At 39.0% G+C, this 20,762-nt stretch overlaps 1 protein-coding gene across 5 annotated transcripts in view; it reads left to right on the forward strand.

The window, feature by feature from the left end:
* The first annotated feature begins 11,244 nt into the window (after positions 1–11,244).
* The window catches only part of LOC121942216 (SH3 and multiple ankyrin repeat domains protein 2-like), a 337,093-nt gene continuing 327,575 nt past the window's right edge, over positions 11,245–20,762 (forward strand). For all 5 annotated transcript variants that reach the window (XM_088081324.1, XM_088081305.1, XM_088081308.1 and 2 more), the window contains exon 1: positions 11,245–11,623. The gene's annotated coding sequence lies outside the window, so the exon portion shown is untranslated. The remainder of the gene's footprint in view (positions 11,624–20,762) is intronic.

A 20,762-nucleotide genomic window follows, 5' to 3' on the forward strand; every position in this document is an offset into this window, starting at 1 on the left:
GGCTGGTGTAATCCCACCACATGCCCCTGTTGACATCACGGTAGCGCTATCCCAGAAAGTCAACAGCAGATGCAGAAGGATACCTAGAGAATAATATGTAGTTGTGGTAGTTCACTGCAAAACAGCAGCATGTGACGTTTAGGGATGAGAACGTGTTGAAATGTTTGCACGCTAACATGCTTGACTAAAATGTTAAGCAGGTATCCTTTATCTTACCTGCTGCACATCAGTATTTCAGCATTGTGAGGTGAACATAGTGTAGCTTCATGGGATATTTTGCTCTATGTTGTATTTAATAGGTATTCAGTATTTGTGTTTTCAGACTGTCCCATTATATAACATGTTATAATATAAGCCAACAAAATTGTCTGTGCAGCTCTCTTTGCTGACCATCAATCTTTCATAAGTTTAAATAAAGATGCTGTAAAAGCTGCTTTCTCCTACACTTGACTTGTATTGATGGACGCTAAGTCTCAGGCTCCATCCTCCTTTTACCAGACGGCAGTTGGAAGTGAAGATGTTTTATTAAATTGCAGCAGGCTTCACTGTATTTTTGCTATTTATAACTAGCTCTACTGATTATGAACAGCTCCATGTCAACACTGAGCTTGAATTCCTTTAGAAAGTCTCCTGTATGTGCACTTACAGGGAGATTTCCGCTGTGGCCTGGGGGGACAAAAATGACAGAGATATCCAAAGGCGCACATCCACCTGTCTTATTGGAAGGTGCTTGCTTGGTGTCCTTATAATAAACGCCCCCCTCCTCTTCCTCCTTCTCAGTCCGTGTACTTGGTGGCCAACGGATTTTGGTTTTGAAATAAGAAAACCAAAATCAGGAAACAACCCGTTTTCCATTTTTTGTTTTGATAACTGAAAATCCACAGCAACAAAACAACAACAAAAAATCCGTTATCTGATTTTCTTTATGTACATATAAATGGAAACTGGGAAATAAACTAAATTAGTTTCTCAATTTTACAATGCTTTTCTTGTTGTGACCTGGGAAACAATCCGTGTTTCATTTGTTCAATAAATATTCAATTCAGAATCAAAAAACGATTAATTAAAAAACAGGTTGTTTTCCATTTTTTCCTTTTTGAAATAAAAACAAATAAATGAAAATTACTTTGTTTGTCAATATACCGTTTGTTAATCAGGATCCAATATAGGAACGTTGAAATATGGGCCACGGGGCGAATTAGATTTTATTATTTAATATGTCTGATCTGCATGACCCGGAAGTTCATATTTTTTGTTTGCAAAGTTAGAAACTAAGAGGAGAGATGTGACTGTGGGCAGTTTAGTTTAACACCATGGCCACACTGGAGCCACGCGTGCATGTTATTAAGGAGTTGTTTGAAGCTGGCAAGACACACTCAGAAATTTCTTCCACGCTGCAGCAGATGGATATCCAGCAATGCCCCAAAATGAGTGTCAGAAGATTCTGTGCTCAGCACGGACCCAAACGAAAAGGGCATGTATTGGACAGATAGCTGGAGAGGGCGGTGCATGGCTCAATATATGCGGTAAGTTTCCTTGTTTGTTTAGGTCTACAGTTAATCAGCTGGCCTGATGTTCCATGTATAGCCTACTGTCTATGAATTAAAACACTGATTAAATGGCTATTTATCTCATAACAGACTGGCCCATCTTAATGTCACAAGTTTATGACTGGCTATCTGTCTTCAGTGGGAGTGCATGCAGGAGAGGGTCGAGTTGGAAAAATTCTCAGAGACCCTCTCCTGCATGCACTTCCATTGAAGACAGATAGCCAGTATTAAACTTGCGTCCATCAGTCCACATGGTCTGTTATGAGAGAAATAGCCATTTAATCAGTGTTTTAATTCATAGACAGTAGGCTATGCACGGAACATCAGGCCAGCTGATTAACTGTAGACCTATATAAACAGGAAAACTTACCTTGCACCGCCCTCTCCAGCTCTCTGTCCAATAGGAGCATCAAAAATACGAACTTCCGCGTCATGCAGATCAGACAAATTAAATAGAATAGAATAGAATAGAATAGAATATTCCTTTATTGATCCCCCTTTGGGGGAAATTCCAAATGTTACAGCAGCATGAAAAAAGAAAAGTGAAATGTAACAAAGAAAATAACAATAACAATAACAATAACAATAAATAAGTAATAAAATAAGTATGTACATAGAGGAAATAGGGTATGTACACATAATAATAATTAAGTAATAGAATAGTATGTACACAAAAGATGGATTAGAGAATAGTACAAAAATTTGTTGTGCAAATAATAAAATCTAATTTGGTCCGTGGCCCGTATTTCAACTTTCCTTTATCTGATCCTGATTAACAAATGGTATGTTACAAAAAAAAAAAAAAAAATCATATATTTGTTTTCATTTCAAAAAGGAAAAACGGAAAAGGACATGTTTTGTAATTTATTGTTTTTTGATTCTCAATTGAATATTAATTGAACAAATGATACACAGACTGGAAACTATCAATGCCGTAATGGCGCTATACCCGGTGGACAGAAGCGCTGATTGGCTGATTTATGAAAGACATACAAGTCTGTTTACATATAGAACGTCGTATCAGTTATGTTATTGTATAAGTTATTCTAGGCGGATCACACATTACCCACAGCAAGCTCCACACATAGCGTGAAGAAATCATAAAGTAGGTGTCAATCACTGTTCAAAACACTGCAAACATCAATAAATCCTTTGTAAAATGTTCTGTGGTCAGTCTTTTATTTGTTTATTACTAATCTGATGTATAGATGTGAGAGGTTAATTCATAGTCTATACAGGCCTACCTAGGAGAGAAATATAGAGTCTGAGTTGTCTATACCCTGCTGGCTCTCAGCGTTTCAGCTGTGGCAACTTGTGATCCACTCAGGTAAACTTGTGCTATAACGTCTGTCTACCATAGACTGTAATTTATAGCCTCTTGAAGGATACAGACTTGTATGTCTTTCATTCCAGTGGTATTCTACAGTATTCATTAATACCCATTCATCCACATCAGACATGACAGTCAACTCAAATTGTTTTACGATGAGGATGATAGTACATAAAGACATAAACACATAAAGGAAAATATTAAGGGAGGAGAAGTGAGTGAGGTGATGTGGTTTAAAGCACGGAAAGGTGGGAATCCCAACTCTCCAGTGTTGTCAACTTTTGATGGAAATCTGCTGCAAGCAAGAGTGTCCATTGGATGTTTGCCATTCCAAGTTAGGGAGTTTCACAGAGGCCTACTGAGATGTTTCAAATGTCAAAGGTATGGGCATATGGCTGCTTCATGTAGGGGAGCTCGGCGGTGTGAAAAGTGTGGTGAGAATCATGATTTTCCAAAATGTTGCAACTGTGGAGGAAGTCATATGGCTTCCTTCAAAGAGTGTTGTCGCTTTGTTAAAGAAAAACAGGTTCAGGGAGTCAGGGATCAGCACAAAATCTACTATGTTGAAGCGTTAAAAAAGGTGGAAGGATCTCGCAGCCCAAGCGGTTTTTGAAGGCCACCAGTGGTCGATTCTATGGTGTCCCATTTGCCCTAGTCTGTTGTAGCTAATCAGGATGATATTGTCATCAAGAAGTCAAGGTCTGATATTATCAAGTTTTTGTCTGAAGCAGCTGTTAGATTTTTGGGGCTAAAGGATTATGCCCCTTGGGCCCTGCACGAGTTTATGAGAGCAAGCTACAGTGAGAGGGGGGATGAGGAGGAGGGGGAGTATAAGGATGGGGGTGACCTCTTTGGGGACTTTGTTGTTTAATTCCTGTTATGTTTTGCATCCTTCAGTGGAATGCAAGAAGTCTGATTGCCACTGAACAGGAGTTTAAAAAACTGATTCGTGATCTTAAGTTTTTATGTGTCCAAGAAACGTGGCTAAAACCCTGCCTAGAGTTTGTCATTCCATGGTATGCATGTCTGCGTAAGGACAGGGATGATAGCACGGGTGGCGGGTGAGCCACATTTATCAGGACTGGGGTTCAGTATAAAATTACTGAGTGTGAGGTGTCTTTTGAATGCATATTAGATGAAGTGTGGACTTCTCAGGGAAAATGAGTTCAGTAAATTTCTATAATCCATGTTAACCTCTGATTTTGTCTAGGCTGGAGGAAATTGTTCACAACGTCACCTCCCCTGTTGTCTTTATCTTTGTGATTTTAATGCCCACAACCCCTTGTGGGGGAGTCTTCACTGGGATACAAACAGTGCTGTCATTGAGGACCTTTTAGATAGCTGCAAATCTGGTTATTTTGAATGACACTAGGCCTACCAGATTTGAAATTAATTCACGTCATATGTCCTGCCTAGATCTGACTCTTGCATCCCCAGCCTTAGCAAGAGTGGGGGAATGGGATGTTTTAGGTCAAGATTCTTTGGGCAGTGATAACTTTCCTGTTTTAAACAGATTTGGAGGATCTCTTACTATGGATTTTTGTGATAGTAGCTAATAGCTTTGATTTTGCCAGGGCTGAATGGGGTAAGTTTAAGGAAGCTACAGCAGTGGCACTAGGAGAAGTGCGTAATGATGGATCCATAGATGAGCATGATGAATCCTTGTCCAAAATTATTTTGAGTATTGCCTCAGTGACAATTTCTTTTTGAGCAACCCCCAAGGATCGTGTCATTGTTCCGTGGTGGAATAGGGACTGCGATAAAGCTGTAAGACAGAAGAAACGAGCTTTTAAGAATTTACGTAGAAGCCCTACTCAGGAGAATGCAGTTGAATACAAGCAAGGAAGACAGTTAAGGATGCAAAGAGACAGAGTTGGAGGACTTTTTGTGAGACACTAAGTCCTGATACGCCAGTGCAGCAAATATGTTCCAGAATTCATGGAATGTCTGGAAAGCTTGTCAGGACAGAAATGTCCATTATGAATGTTGGTCATAATGAGGCTGTTAATAGTAAAGTTAAAGCAGATATATGTGTTAAGGCTTTTCAGGATGTCCACAACTCAAAGTCACTGGTTGAAGAGGGCACTAGGAGGAGGGAGGAAGTCCTGAAGGCAGAGGAGTGGAAATTAGATTATGAATGTGAAGACAACAGCTCATATCATGTGTTTTTCTCTTTGAAAAACATGTCTCTTTCAAAGACACAGTGCGGGCTGGAGCAAATACCACTTCAGGTCAGAATGAAATAAGTTATGAAATGCTTAAACATTTAGATGGTATAGTTTTGGATGAAGCTCTTGCTCTCTGTAATTATATCAGGGAGGCTGGCAAGCTGCCGAACAAAATAGAAGCATTCAGTTGTGGTTCCAATATTAAAACCAGGTAAAGATCCTTCCTGTCCTTTGTCTCATCGCCCGATAGCTTTAACATCTGTGATATGTAAGTGATGGAAAGAATGGTGACAAATAGGCTGGTGTGTTTTCTTGAAACAAATGATTTTTTTGTAAATTATCAGAATGGTTTCATGATTGGAAAGAGTACTCTGGATTCTATAGCAGTCCTGGATCAGGACATTAGAAAAGCTATTATCAACAAGGAAGTTGTACTGACAGTGTTCTTGGATATTGAAAAAGCATATGACTCAATGTGGAGGGAGGGTGTTTTAATCAAACTCCATGATGCAGGAATTAAAGGCAGGGTGTTTTTTTGGATTAAAGATTGTCTTAACCATAGATCAGTTCAGATGAGAGTTGGGAGAGCCTTTTCAGATACTGTTGACACTGAGAATGGTACACCCCAAGGCTCAGTAATTGGTCCAGTCCTTTTCAGTGTCATGATAAATGATATTTTTAAGAATGTTCACAATATCTTGGGCAAATCCCTGTTTTCAGATGATAGCGCCCTCTGGAAGAGAAGTCAAAATATTCAGCATTTGTTTTTGCACAGTCAGAGGGCCTTGGATCAGGTAGTGCAGTGGGCGGATAGGTGGGGTTTTAAGATCTCTGCTGCTAAAACAAAGTTTCTGATCTTTGGTCTTAAAAAGAACATTCCTGATTGTGTCCGATCAGTGTATGCTTGTTCTTTGGAAAGGGTAAATGTGTTTAAACTTTTGGGGGTGTGGATGGATGAAAAGTTAACTAGGAATATTCATATAGAAAAAGTCATTTGTAAATGTGAGAAAGTGATAAACATCCTCAGAAGCATAGCAGGAAGTGACTGGGGGGTTGAGAGGGAGACCTTGTCTATGGTTTATCAGGCAATGATAAGATCAATACTGGATTATGGGAGTGTTGTGATTGGCGCTGCTGCTAAATCTGTTATTAATAGACTGGATAGAGTCCAGGCAAAGGCCCTAAGAATTTGTTGTGGGGCTTTTAGAACAACCCCAATATCGGCTCTTCTTGTGGAAATGAGGGAGTCTCCTTTGCAAATCAGGAGAAGCAAACTAGGGCTTCATTATTGGTGTAAATTAAGTGGTCATAAATTCATCTTTGCTGCAATATGTGTTCTGGAAAATTATTGGGAATTTGCAGGTCAGGGGAGGCAATCTAATTTTTTCCAACACATTAAACAGCTTGCAGTTGACAATGGGCTTGAGCAGGGAAATGTTTTTGGGTCCGTTTGGTCTCCTGTCCCTTATTGGTTTCTGCCGGGACCTGAAGTTGACCTATCTTTATTTGACCAGATGTGCAGTAAGAAACTTCCTGGTTGTTTTTCTGGCGAATATGTGAGTCAGCTGCAGCAAGAATATGTGAAGATTTTCACAGATGGGTCTAGGGATCCAGCTTTCTGGGAAAGCTAGGTTTGGCATTATGTGGCAAACCTTCGGATACAACAAAGTGTCCGTATCGCCAATAATTTGTCCTTGTTCACATATGAACTTTTGGCGATTTTATGGGCCATATGGTGGGTTGGGGAGGTAAAACCCTGGAACTGTGTTATCTGCTCCAACTTTTGGCATTAAAATAGGGAAAAACTGCATCCCGCCCTGATTTTCTTATGGAGATTATGTGTGGCCTGTTTCAGATTGGGAATTCAGGGTGTCACATTAGGCTTTTTTGGGTATCAGGGCACACAGTTGTCAAAGGGAATGAAATCTCTGAAAAACTGGCAAAAGAGTCACTCTTGCGGCATAGTGTTGATTTGACAGTCCCTTTGGGGAAAGGGGAAGTCAACAACCTCTGCAAAGACAACTTAGACCTTCAGTGGCAAAAGGAATGGATGAGGAGCAAAGGGACAGGCATTATTTCTCCTTGCAAAGATCAATCAAAAGGAAGAGGCTGCGCCTAATATCTTGGAGGAAGGATGAGGTGGTCTTCACTAGGTTAAGACTGGGTCATTGTGGCCTTGCCAGCTATTTGAAAATCATTAGCAAACATCCTGATAGTCTGTGTGTGTGTGGACACGAGGAAACAGTTCACTATGCTGCTTTTTCCTGCGACAACTATAGGAGTGAAAGGCAACAGCTTTTCAGCGAGCTATCAGATGTGGGACTCTCATCTTTCTCCTTTACTTCGGTGCTTTCCTCTGTATCAGACCCTCAACCTGTTGCTGAAACGCTTTACTTTAGGATGTCAGTTAAGTACCTACTCCTAGACTGTGGAGGGCAGCATTATACTTCTCAGTATACAGCCTGCAGGAATGATATTAGAAGAAGAAGAAGCTTGTTTGCTGATTTTGGTTTTCTCATTTCAAAACGAAAATCCATTGGCCGCCAAGTACACCAGGTCCGCGTATCTTTTGGTCATTGGATTTTCCGTTCAAAAATAGGTACTAAAATAAAAAAACGAGTGGTTATTGGATTTTTCATGGTCAAAAGGGCTAAGTGAAACTAAAAAATTGATTTGAATTTCATTTTCTATTTAGTGTATCAAAAAACAAAATAACTTAAAGGCAGAGACGAAAAAAAGCCAGTTTTTTCATTTTCTGTGACTGGATGCAGCAGTGTGCCAGGGTGGATCTGCCTTCACATTGCCTCTACAGCCCCTCCCCTGCAGAGGAGGCCCTCATGCATGCGCAGGCTTGCACCTACAGTAGCCGATTAGGCCCCCAGGAAGTGCGCCACCCTCTGAAGCAAAATTTACATAGTGGTAAGTTGTATGTATATTTGTGTGTGTGTGTGTATAGAGAGAGATAAACATACCATTATCTGATTATCATGTAAATATTAAAACTGACAGTGCCGCTGTTGTTATACCGTCGTTAAGCGCTGTTGCTAATAAGCTAAGCTACTACAAGAGGAATGCTCATGAACAAGCACTGTTTGGTATTTTATGCTTTTCTAAACCCGCAAAAAGAGTTCAAAGAGGGCGTCATGCGCCACTGAACAGGCCTCCAGGAAGTGCGCCACCCTCTGAAGCAAAATTTATATAGTTGCCGAAAGTGGAACAACAGCATCATGTGATGCACACTGGCCCAGAAAGACTTTTCCCCATTTGCTTAACATTGGGAAAGAGACTTCCGTAAATCACTGGATAATTTTTTTTAGACATGTCGACTTTTCAGAAAGCATTTTTTAATAGCCATCATTAAAAACATTAAGTCCTAAAGATGTAAAATGTGCTATTTTCCGAATCAAGATTTGGAATAAAGTATTTCTCCAGACATAAAATGAACGTGCATTGGACCCGCGGGACTCTACCGCGTGAACGCGCATGTAACTCTTAGAGTCCCTGACACTACACAGGCTTTGTGCCAGCTGTAGAAATGGATATTTTTTAATTATAATTCATCATTTTTACCATCTTACAACACATCCACTCTGTATCAGAGACCGTACATACAGTCTACGGTCTGTATTCATGTATGTATATTTGTGTGTGTGTGTGTAGAGAGAGATAAATATACCATTATCACGTAAATATTAAAACGACAGCACCGCTGTTGTTATACCGGCGATTAGCTGCTGTTGCTAATAAGCTAAGCTACTACGAGAGCAATGCTCGTAAACAAGCGCTGTTCGCTTCGAGCACTCGACTCGGGTAACTCGGCCGCACTTGGCCGTGTTCAGCTGTCGTTAATCACTTCTACGCATGCTCTATGGGCCAGTAGATCCAGGTATTTTATACTTTTCTAAACCCGGAAAAAGAGTTTTCTCTGCTTCATGTGCCACTGAGCAGCTCCATGGATCTATTAGAGCAGCTCTCATAGGGATGAACGAGGTCCTGCCCCCACGGCTGTATCCAGATTTATAATAGATCCATGCAACCGATGTGGCCAGAGAGAGGACATGGCAAATACACCGCTAAGAACGAAGTACCAGCAATAAAACCAGAAAAAGCGTGTTTTAATATAACTGATTACAACTATATTTCAGATAGACATGGTCCTCATTACATTACCTGTGAATTTATAAATAAGCAGTCTATGTGATGCTGGTAATGTTACAGTGTTCTTGAACATACGTTAACATTAGCTTCATATTGAATTGTTTAGCTAACGTTAGCTAGCACATTAGCTACTACAGCCGGATAGAAGGTAGGCCTGTAAGCTAGCAGCTTAGCCTATTTACATTTGTCATTTTACAAGCTCACTGACATGTTGTCTGTGTTGATACAGTTATTTTGAGAGAGTGACACTGGATTGGGAGCTGGGGCGTTGTGTGGACCAAACACCCAAGGACCTTGGCCTTTGCAGGAGGGAGCCTTGCGCCTGACAGGGGGATCTGTAGCCGACCCTCCAGATGTAGGGAGGACAGCAGACAGTCCCATCATGTTACATGGCAGTGTGGGACCCTCACAAGTGGTCATAGGTTAAGGTAGCCGGTCCGTTCTTTACCGATTTCCAGATCCTCACCGACAATACTACTGCTGTTATTTCTTGTAAATACTGAATAAATACCTAAATAAACTAAATACTAGTGCTGTACTGTAAATAGATTGTGTTTTAGCCAGCTCTTATATCTCCAAATTGTTTTTAAATGTATGTATGTATGTATGTAATGTAACTTTACTATTCTATAATTAAATTTGTTTTACAAAGTGACTTGTTTCTGCTGGCATAAATCAAACACCTTATTATATATATTAAAAATATATTATTATTATTATCAACTTTTGAACCAAATTTAAACAATATAAATACGTACATTTGTAGCATTGGGATTCACAGTACTGGAATATAATGTCTCAAAAGTAATACCTGAAGGAAGCTTGTGAAAACAAATAATGACACTTATATATGTATATATTTTAAGTAATATATACCTATTTTCAAGTTTTATTTGGCGATGACTGAAATACAAGGTAGGTGGGTACAATACATGGGTAAATAGCAAACTTAAGATTGGAATAGAATCATAAATGCTTGTTGATCCCCAGGAGACAATTGTGACATTTTACAGTTTGCTATCATTCTATATATAAGCAAAGAGAATAAAAAATCTAAATAAAAAATGTATTCGAAAATATGTGCAGTAGATTCCGCTAAAAATAAATGATATAGAAAGTAAGATTATTTCCAAATATATGCATCATGCTACAAAGTTTGTTAAATATTAAAATAAGATTAAATAGTGCTGATATTTGATCCCTGATGCAAAGTCCAGTCTCTCTCTCAATGGTAATGTCGGGCCTGTAGAAAGAGCAGACATATTTAGATGTGTGATCTGAAAGTTTTTTCACCTCTAGAGGTATTTTGCCATTTCACTATGTGACAGTGACAGTGCCACAACTTCAGCTGTGACAGGCACAACATTGTTTTCTAACAACCATGAGTTGACAGACACATAATCACCAGACAGATAAATTGTTTTGCTATGAAAACTTATGTACAGCAGTTTCTATTTGGCAAAACAAAAAAGTTTGCATGTGCTTTTTTGTAATAAAAAAAATCAATGCCAACCAGCCCTAGCATAATGTTAGCTCCACAGCAACATCACAGTAACACAACATACAGCCAACGGCGTTACAGTGCAATAATTAGCTGTGAAGCAGAAATAAGACTAACTCACCATCGTTTGGAGACCTTTTCAGGTCTGGTTAGCTCTGGGCACTTCGTAATAGCCGCTCTGGTATTCAAACTTCTTGGGCTCACTCGCTATGACCACATCCGGTCACATAAACTGAAAAAAAGAGCCTTTTTTTCGTTTCTGATTCTGAGTGATTTTGTTTTTGATACACTAAACAGAAAAAAATAAATAAATTTCGCTTTTCCCTTTTGACCACGAAAAAGAAAATGCGTTGTATTTCAATTTTAATTTTTGAATTTTTAAATCCAATAACCACTCTTTTTTTTTAAATACCCGTTTTTGAATGAAAAAATCCAGTGACCAAAAGATACCTACACGGACCCTCCTCCTCCTCCCTCTCCTCCTCCTCCCCCCACCTCCCCGCTCTCTCCGGTGATTCCGTGTCAGCTCGGGCTGGAGATGTGCTGCTCGGAGCCGCGCTGAGTGTCTGTCGCCTCAGATTGAATTTCAGCGCGGCGGCAGTCGGGTTTCGCTCCGGGAGATCAGGTTTAGAAGGCACTCGCTGCCTCTCACGCCTCTCCCTCCCTCGGCGCTCCTCCTGCCCTTCACTGCCCCTCTGCCTCCGTCCCCACAGCCACACTTTGCGGGGAAGTTTTTCCCCGGCAGGCAGGGCTGCTCCACCAGCCACGGTGCGCCCAAAGAGTCGGAGCCATGGAGCGACATTAGGAGCCAATCACCGAGGACAGAAAGACAGAAAGAGGACAGCGGGACAGCAGGACAACAAGGCAAGGGGATTAAAAAACTGTGAGTGGAAGGGAACCCAGGACGACGTACAAGGTAAGCGTTCACCTTTTGTTACTTTTTACACCCTTGTAAGCAAAATACTGCAGTATAACCTGTACTAATACTGCACGGACTCAGAGCGAGACTTGAAAGTGAGTTCAGCTCAGCGCACTTTTCTGTCCGTTTAACCCTTTGGAACCTGAGTTAGCTTGATTAAAAAAAAAAAAATGGACAGAAGGCGACCAGCAGCTTAAAAAGAAATCTGCCAAATAAAGGGGAAAAGTACAAGAAAATTACCTGAAAATTAGCACAAAACGATGATTTTTTTTGTTAAAAAAGCCTGAAATAGTGCATAATAATAATTCCATAAAATAATTTCAAATATATGATTCTGATAATTATAATAAGCCTATAGTTTTTCTGTATTTAATTTCACAAATTAACTTTTGTTTTAATTTGCAGAACATTTCTTTCCAAGTTGGTCAAACCCTTTTTACCGCACGTTTTCAAAGCAAAGCACAAATAAATAAAAATAAAAAATAAAGAAATTGCACCGGATTTGAAGGTTTTCCCCTGACCGCAGCACAAGAAAAGTGATGTCAGTCCAGGTTTCAAAGGGTTAAATCACCCAGCGATTCACCGTCTCTGTGTGGAGTTGTAGTTTTTCCTTCAGATATGGAACACTGTGCATCATGCTGGATACAGATAACCTCACCTCACCTCACCTCAATATTTTGGTACCACTTTCCGACAAGGCACATTTTTACCCATACGTAACTATAACATACTTAATTTATAGTTAATAAACCATTTTCTTTGGATAAGTTAAGATGATAATAATCACTAAGTTATAAACCATTGATAAGTGGTGCTTTTGGTTGCTAGGTGCAAAGATCTCTCTGCCTATCAAGTCATCAGCAGTGGAATCATTAATAAAGTCGTTAGTAATGCCTAAAGAGAAAAACAGTGATTCCCAAACTAGGCACACATGAGGGAAATATGACATGAAAGTTAAATGGACCTTTTCCACAGCAGATATTTGGCCATTCAAAGACAGGTTTAAGTAATAATATGAAAAGCTGCACTGCATTATAATAGCTGGAACACTAATAAAGCATGGAAAAAAAACAAACAAGCATTGTTAATATTAGTCTCTCCATCTGTAGTTCTACTAAAAATGTCTGCTGTGAAAAAGCTCTGTGAATCTGAGGCTTTTGGTAAAGACAAAGAGTGCAGTTTTGGAAAAGTTGCATTTCATTTTTCATACCAGAAACTTAGAGTGTGAAAATAAAACACTCAGTTCATGTTCCTTTCAGTTTCCTCAGTATTATTGCTTTTGATTAAAGCTATATTCATGTGAGCATGGTGTGTGTAGCATTTTTTTGGCTTCCAAGGGAGGCATGACACAGAAAGTTTACATGACATAGTAATAAACAGTTTGATCCTAGTTGGACTTTTGTCAGGTCAAAATGTTTGAAAGGTTGAAATCAAATCAATAAACCAGCATATTCTCATAGACCGGTTTGTATGATATCCTACAAAAAAGCATGCACAGCGGTTTGTATGTTATTATACAAATTAGTTAGGTTAAGGCAAGAAAAGTTACTGTAGTTAGGTTTGGAAGAAACATGGTGAGGACGTACCTTAAAATGATCAGAGTTCACTCAATGTTCACATGGTTCGGAACACGTCTCTGGGGAAAAGTCCTGAGGTTTTGTGACCACAGCAGCATGGCCACGTCACTGCTTCCTAATTTACTCCCGTCAGTGCATAGTGCATATGATCGCAGCCTTTGGGATATGTGGGATATGTACAAATTTGGGTGCATTTATTTTTCATAAGAAAATGTACAAACTGTTAGTGAGAATAGCCTGAATCAGCAATTTAGTAAATATATAATTTAAGATCACAATAAACATTTATTGAATTGTTGATTGTCAGTTGTTTTACCACGCTGAGTGGTTTAGATGGTTCACCACAGCTGCCACCAGTTGTGGTTTCAACTTTTCAAACATTTTGTTCTGTCTAAAACTCCATTTGCATGGGATTAGTATTACCTGGGGACCTCCGTGTTTTCTGAAATCTGGTAGTTAATTTGCTGTGGAATTCTTTCTTTCCACAGAGTGGAAAGTATGTGTGTGTGTGTGTGTGTCTGTGTGTTCAGCCATGGAAAAATCAGGAACACGTTGCCCGAGGGGCATTTTGAGTTATTTACAGATTCTGAAAGTGTAGTTTCTAACCTCTCCAACAATGTCTAACACATGGAAATCTGAAAATAATTGAAGAAGATGTAGCCATTTGAATGTAGGCACTCCTCAAACTAGTTTTGTGAGAAATCCAGCCTCAAAGTTTCTGAAAGATTCTCACCTACCTGGGGAGCCAGGTAACAGTGGTTGCTACCTGCTAAATCCAACCCCCGACCGGTCTACCCATCAGTGACATCTGTTAGCGTACACGAGGACAGCCAATACTTTATTCATGTACCCATGGGTGTGTTATTCACACATTATTCAAACACATTATCAGGTTGGTGTGTTATTTAAATTAATAGCAGATGCTCACAGTTCCGAAGTAATTATCATTGCATTTTAAAATGACAATATTGAACTAGTTAGCTAGATAACTTGGGTATTAATGAAACTCACAGTGGATTATTAAAAGATAGCTTCTAGCATGAAAAACAGTTTGCAATCCCTGTATGTGACTTTGAATGAACATGTAACGTAGATTACTTGGACGTTAATGAAAACTCACCCCGTAAGAAACTGAAAAGTATTCCTGCAGACTTCATTGCCTCCGATCAGATAACAAGTTCGGGGATGCTTTCTTTTTATCGCAGGCTTCTTGGTGGATGTAGTCATCTCAGAAGTAACTACTGTACGCCTGTTCATCTCAAGGTGTCCAATTATTCTCATGTCCTGCCACTCTCTTTCAGCCGTTAGAGAATCCATCCGTATGTTGTACATTAGCTCTGGAGAAAGTTTGCGGCTACACAACTGTGTCTCCAAGAGAGAATTCTCTGTTCTTCTTCCATAGCATTTTGCTCCCGTCGATTTCTTCAGTTTCATATCCTAGTCTGGGTTCAGAATCAGAGGTGAGATCGGCGTCGACATGACCAGACGCTTCTGGCTTCTTCAAGAACTACTGCCAAAGATTTGCGCTGTAACAGCCCCGATTTAGTTCTTCTGCAGTGCATTTTTCCTTCTCCATCTTCATTCAATGATGAAAACACACACAGCTTTCAGAAGTAGCAGTAATAGTAACTCCCCTACTTTAAATGCAGGAGCGGCTGCTTAAGTTTGTGGTTCCTCTTTAACGTGCAGCTGATTGGCTGAAAAAAGGAACAAAAGCACGTGAATAGCCAAAGAAAGTCGGTATGCTAATTTGTCTGTCTTTTATACGATCCAGGCCACATTGAATTAACCGGACACTGTAAGAAGCATTCCAAGGATTAACCAATGGATATTTTCATTTCAGAGAAATGATTAAATATTATTGACAAATAATAACCAATTGTTTTAAAATTACAAATCGAGCAATGATGAGACAGATTTTGATGAGTCCTTATTTTCACAAATAAGTGACATGTAAACCTATTTTTATAAGATTAAAGGCAATAAGTTGACTACAAATTGATACAAAGTAAAGCCTTTACGACGATGCAGGCCAAATATTCTATTCATGTTTGCTTAAGTCCTTGCCTTTTAATCTTGTTAAAATAACAGAAGAATCTAACTTACAAATAATTGAGACCCCTGACTTAATTTTAGCATATATACCACACAGGTAGAGGAAATATTTATAGTCTTTGTCTCTCTTTAATTTCAGTACCATTGTGGCTGATTTTGCCTTTTGTCTTGGGCTTGTCAGGGACCGCTCAAGGCATACCCGTAAACGGCAAATTCGCCAACATATCAGACCCAGAACATCCATCATCACTGCTGGCTGCAGTGCCTAAAAGGAGCATCTTTCCCATTGGACATGCCCAGTATTGTGTCTGCCATAGAAGAAACTTTGTATACCCAGAGATTGGTGCTCATTCTCAACACACTGACTCTGCATGGCAGAATTACAAGTTGGAGATATGGCGCCATAAAGCTCATGACAATCCTGAGTCACTGTGTGTAGATTTTGTTTAAAAATGTAAAGGAAAAACTATCTCTTGACTTATGCTTTTGTTCGGGTTTTTAAACTCATATGTTAATGTAATAACACTTAATGACAAATTCAAACTGTACCACTTTACTACAGGTCATGTAAAATATTCATGACACTCCTATAAACTCATTTGTCAGTGTAATAATACTTAATGACATCTTTCTGAAAAGTTCCAATTGAACCACTTTATTTGAGGTCATAGAACATATTCATGATCCTGTTATTACTGTTATCAACTATTTGAAAGTATAATAACACTTAATGACATCTTAATGAAAAGGTCAAAATGTACCATTTTACTTGAGGTCAAGGAAAATGTTCATGACACTCTTATAAACTCATTTGATAGAGTAAACACACTTAATGACACATTAATAAAAAGTCAAAGAAAATATTTATGGCATAGTTATACTAGTCTTATCACAACCAATGTCACAATCAACCACATATGACAGCTCAATGTAATATTAAAACATAAAGCTAAATAGTTTTGTTCAGTTTGATAATTAGGCCCGCTATGTCATGTTTATGACAGATTATGTCATTCTGATTAGTGTGTCATAACAAAGACATTTCAAACAAAGTCAAGTTTGCCCTAAAAATGACATATAACTGAATGAATCAAACTTAATGAGAACTGTTATGAAATGTTATGTTGTCCTGGTCATAACAGAGATATCTCAGACAATCACAATTTTGTATTCAAGCCAGCATAATTAACCAAATGACACTTAATGACACCTGTCATGCGCATTCATAAAGAGTCCCTCATGTCCTTGAGTAATGTCATGGTTATGACAGTGTTGTGTCGTTGTTGTGCAGATCCCTTCAAACAAAGTGTCCGTCGAAACTTAGAAAAACCCTACAAAAGGAGTACATTATTAGAATCCTGAAATTCCTAATGACAAGATGAAGTACTTCTTCATCTGAGGTTTTTTTTCTTTCTTTTGTTTAGCTCTTTCATGCTCGACAGCCATGAGGCAGCTTATGTGGTATAAAAGCAAGAAATATTTGGTTCAAGAAGCTTGGTGATGTGGTGAATGGTCGCTATATGACAGATGACTGTAGCTGGCAAGCTAGCAAACTGGTAACATGCTAACACTAGTCAATCACAGTAGCTCTCCATGCTTCTTTCTATTTTATCTGTCCAGTCTGTTTCTTCCCTTTGGCATTTAGCTGTCAGGATTGTACTAATTTCATTCATATCATGTCATTCAGGAGCAAGTGGGCTTGGGTGATAAAAATAGTTATTTAAAAAATAAAAAAAATGAAATTTAAACCCTGCTTATGTCCTCACCTCTGCTCAGCTGACCACTAAATAAGCAGGTCCGATGGAGCATGTGAATAAGCTTATTAGCTCGGTTGCCGATGGAGATGAACTCGGGCACAAAAAATTTGCGTGGATTTACTTCACCCATGCAAGCATTTCCACAGGAATTAGTGCTAGCTAATTTTATAATGCTTGTGTGAGAGAGCCTGGAAACACTCATGATATACACACAGCCCCAAAGAGAAACACCCACAGGTTCACCTCGTCTCGCCACTCAGTGTTTAATTTCAACTGTTGTTGATTTGATTTTAAAATGACTGGTTTTTAGAGCATCTGTGGGTGACAAAGTGGTTTCCATTATAGGTTTCACCTTGTTGAGTCAGTTTTCTTTGCATCACTGTAGACATCAGTTTGTTGTTGAGAGAATTAGCTTGTGCAGTTTCGATGCTGTGGCTCAGAGATAGAGCGGGTCGTCCTCTAATTGGAAGATCAGTGGTTTGATCCCTGACGCCTCAAGTCAACATGTCGAAGTATCCTTGAGCAAGATACTGAGCCCCATCTTGCCCCAGATGCCAAGATGCCAGGTGCCATCGGAGTGTGAGTGCCTGTGAATGATTATTGAGCAGCAGGTGACACCTTGTATGGTAGCCTCAGCCACCAGTGTGTGAATGTGTGTGTGAATGGGTGAATGTAGTGTGAAAGCATTTTGAGGGGTCAAAATACTAGAAAAGTGCCATACAAGTGCAGTCCGTTTACCATTTGCGGTCCATGTATTTTCTGGAGCAGGTGACCATACTGAGAGTGAAAATGATATCTCTCTCTGGTCACTGGTTTCATCAAGTTTGTGTTGGACTGTAACTTCACTTTAACTGATTATTTATAATGATGATAGGATGAATACCTCAGTAGATTGGCCTCAGTAGATTGGCCTGTATAATGTCTTATATTCAGGACAATGCCTCCACCTGTATTTATGTTGTGGGAGACGTGAACGCTGATCTGTCTGATGCTAAGTCTCTTTTTGCTAATCACCTAATGCAGTTTTGCTCTGATGGTGGCTTAGTCTTCTCTAGTAAGGTGCTCATGCCTGACATTAACTATACTTATATCAGTGAAGCTTGGCATACAACCTCATGGCTTGACCACTGTATATGTACAGCTGATGCACATGACTCTATAGAGGACATGAAGATTGACTATGAACTGGCCACTACCGACCATGTCTATAGTTTTAAATGTTGATAATCTACCCATGTTAACATCTGTAAAGAATAATACAAATGCAGAGAAAGTGGACTGGTCAATTTTGACAAAGAAGGATCTTAATGAACACAGTTTTCAGACTGACACTTTATTGGGGGACATTGAGCTACCATCAATGCCATAGTGTGCTGTGCTATGAATTGTAAAAAGAATGAGAACGCACTGAGGTCGGACTCACTTGCATGGAAGTGGCAAAATAATAGCTACAATGATTTTTGGAAGGAGGTAAGAGCCTTGAATAAATGCAAGGCCTCTCTGCTGACAAACATTGATGGAGTAAGTGGCTCTGTGGCAAAAACATTATTATAATCTATTTAATTGTATCAAAAGTGGTACACTTAGAGTGGAAAGCACAGAGAGAAATCCAGGTGCGACTGTTACTTCTCAAAAAATACAAGAAGCAGTCTTTAAGCTATAAGATAATAAGGTGTGCGGCATTGATAACATAACTGCAGAGCACTTAAAATTTGCTAGTAAAAACATGTCTTTTGTCTTTTGTTAGCTTTGTGTATCACAGGTTTTTTATTCCATGGAATCCTGCCAGACCCTATGTTATCTGTCATACTAGTGCCTGTTATTTACTGTAAGATAAATCTGCTGAACTGAACAGCTCAGACAACTACAGGCCCATAGCCCTGGCCAGTATTTTATCCAAAGTGTTGGAGAGAGTTCTCTTGTCTGGATTAGAGCGGTACATCTGCACTACTGATAATCAGTTTGGCTTTAAACGTGAACATGGCACTGATATGTGCATTTTTGCTTTAAAGGAAATCCTTGACAAATATCACAGGCAAAATTCCACAGTGTTTGTTTGTTTTATTGATGCATGCACGACAGAGGGGCATTTTATCTCCGTTCTTATTTAATATTTATGTGGATGAGTTGTCAATACAATTGAGCAGACGTGACTCTGGATGTATGGTAGGTAGCTCTCTAATCAATCACCTTATGTATGCAGATGATTTGATCATTTTGTCTCCGTATAGAGCTGGACTTCAACAGTTATTGAAAGTCTGTTTACAGTATGGCATGGATTTGGACATCAAATATAACAAAAATAAAGGTAATATCATGATTATCAGAAGTAAAAAAGACAGAAAATTGGTATTCCCTGACTTCCTCTTGTCTGGTACAGCTTCTTAGGTGTTTGATGAGATTAGGGCTGGGGCGACGCGTCGAAGTAAATCAGTGTAATCAAAGTAAATCAATGTAATCAACATAATCGATTACGTGAACATATCGCTTCACTTAACGTGTGTCGATGCATCGCACTGTTTCACACAGCACGCATAATGAGAGCGTGAGCAGCGTGGAGTGTGTTGTTTTTTGTTTTGGTGCTTGTGTATCAAGTTAGAGCGTGCACACTGTTCGCCCTTCAGCGCTTGTCAGCTGCAGCACATCTAGAGAAACGGTGGCTTGACGTTTTTTTATGTGTGATGCTCACGTTTATTGACTATACTACTTTATACTGCAGTTTAAAGTCTCTCTCTGTCACAAAGATGAGGAAATACAAAGATGTTTGTTTTACCTCAACTTCCTTGCTTCCCTTTCAAAACAAAAGCTATCTGACTGCGTCTCTGTGGACAGAATGCTATCAGTTGCTGATACAATGCATTTTATTTTGAAATATTTACAGGATGGGCTTGTCAGCTGTGCAGGAGCTTGTATAACTTCATAAATGAGAGGAATATGTGCATATAAATATGAAAATACAGCACTCACATATCAGAGTGGGCTACTTTTTGTTGGGGAATAATGCCCTGCAGTGTATTAAGTTTAAAATGTTATTTTCAGTAAATTTGTTATATTTATTGAGTAATAAAAAAAACAATAGTTAGATCAATCAAGACAATAATCAATAGATTAATCGAAAAAATAATCGATAGATTAATCGATAAAAAAATAATCGTTAGGTGCAGCCCTAGATGAGATAAAATACCTGGGCCATTACATCAGCAGTGGTCTCTCAGATGATAGGGATATACTCAGACAGTGCTGTGGTAACATGTTGGCTCGTAAATTTAGTATGTGTACGCAGCCTGTGAAAATCTCTCTGTTTAAAGCCTTCTGTATGCCTCTGTATACGGCTCTGAGTTCTAGTGCAAGTCAAATGTTTGCTAGTGTTGGTGTTCCTACTTGTTCTGTTGTAATAAGAAATCTGGTACTGATACTGGTGATGAATTCCCATGGGATGCAACCCATAATTATTTTTATCAGCAATGCATCTCTTAATAGCTTTTTTAATGAATGGTTAATAGATCATAAAAAATTCTTCCATGTCAACAAAACAGATTTTATTTGAAAGGGATTAGAAAGATGGGATAGATCACAGTGAGCTGCCATGGAGTTTCAGAAATGTTACTTAGTGATTTTACACATTTACAACTTAAATGCAGTTAAACAAAAAGGGAGATAGAATGTACATTTTGGGGGTATGACCTGAATATAGGATTTCGAATATAGTTTTTTTTAAGGTAGGTATTTGATTTCGATATAATAATT

Source organism: Plectropomus leopardus, chromosome 1, assembly GCF_026936395.1.
Source record: "Plectropomus leopardus strain MGB_pleo_1.0 chromosome 1, ASM2693639v1, whole genome shotgun sequence".
NCBI lineage: Eukaryota > Metazoa > Chordata > Actinopteri > Perciformes > Serranidae > Plectropomus > Plectropomus leopardus.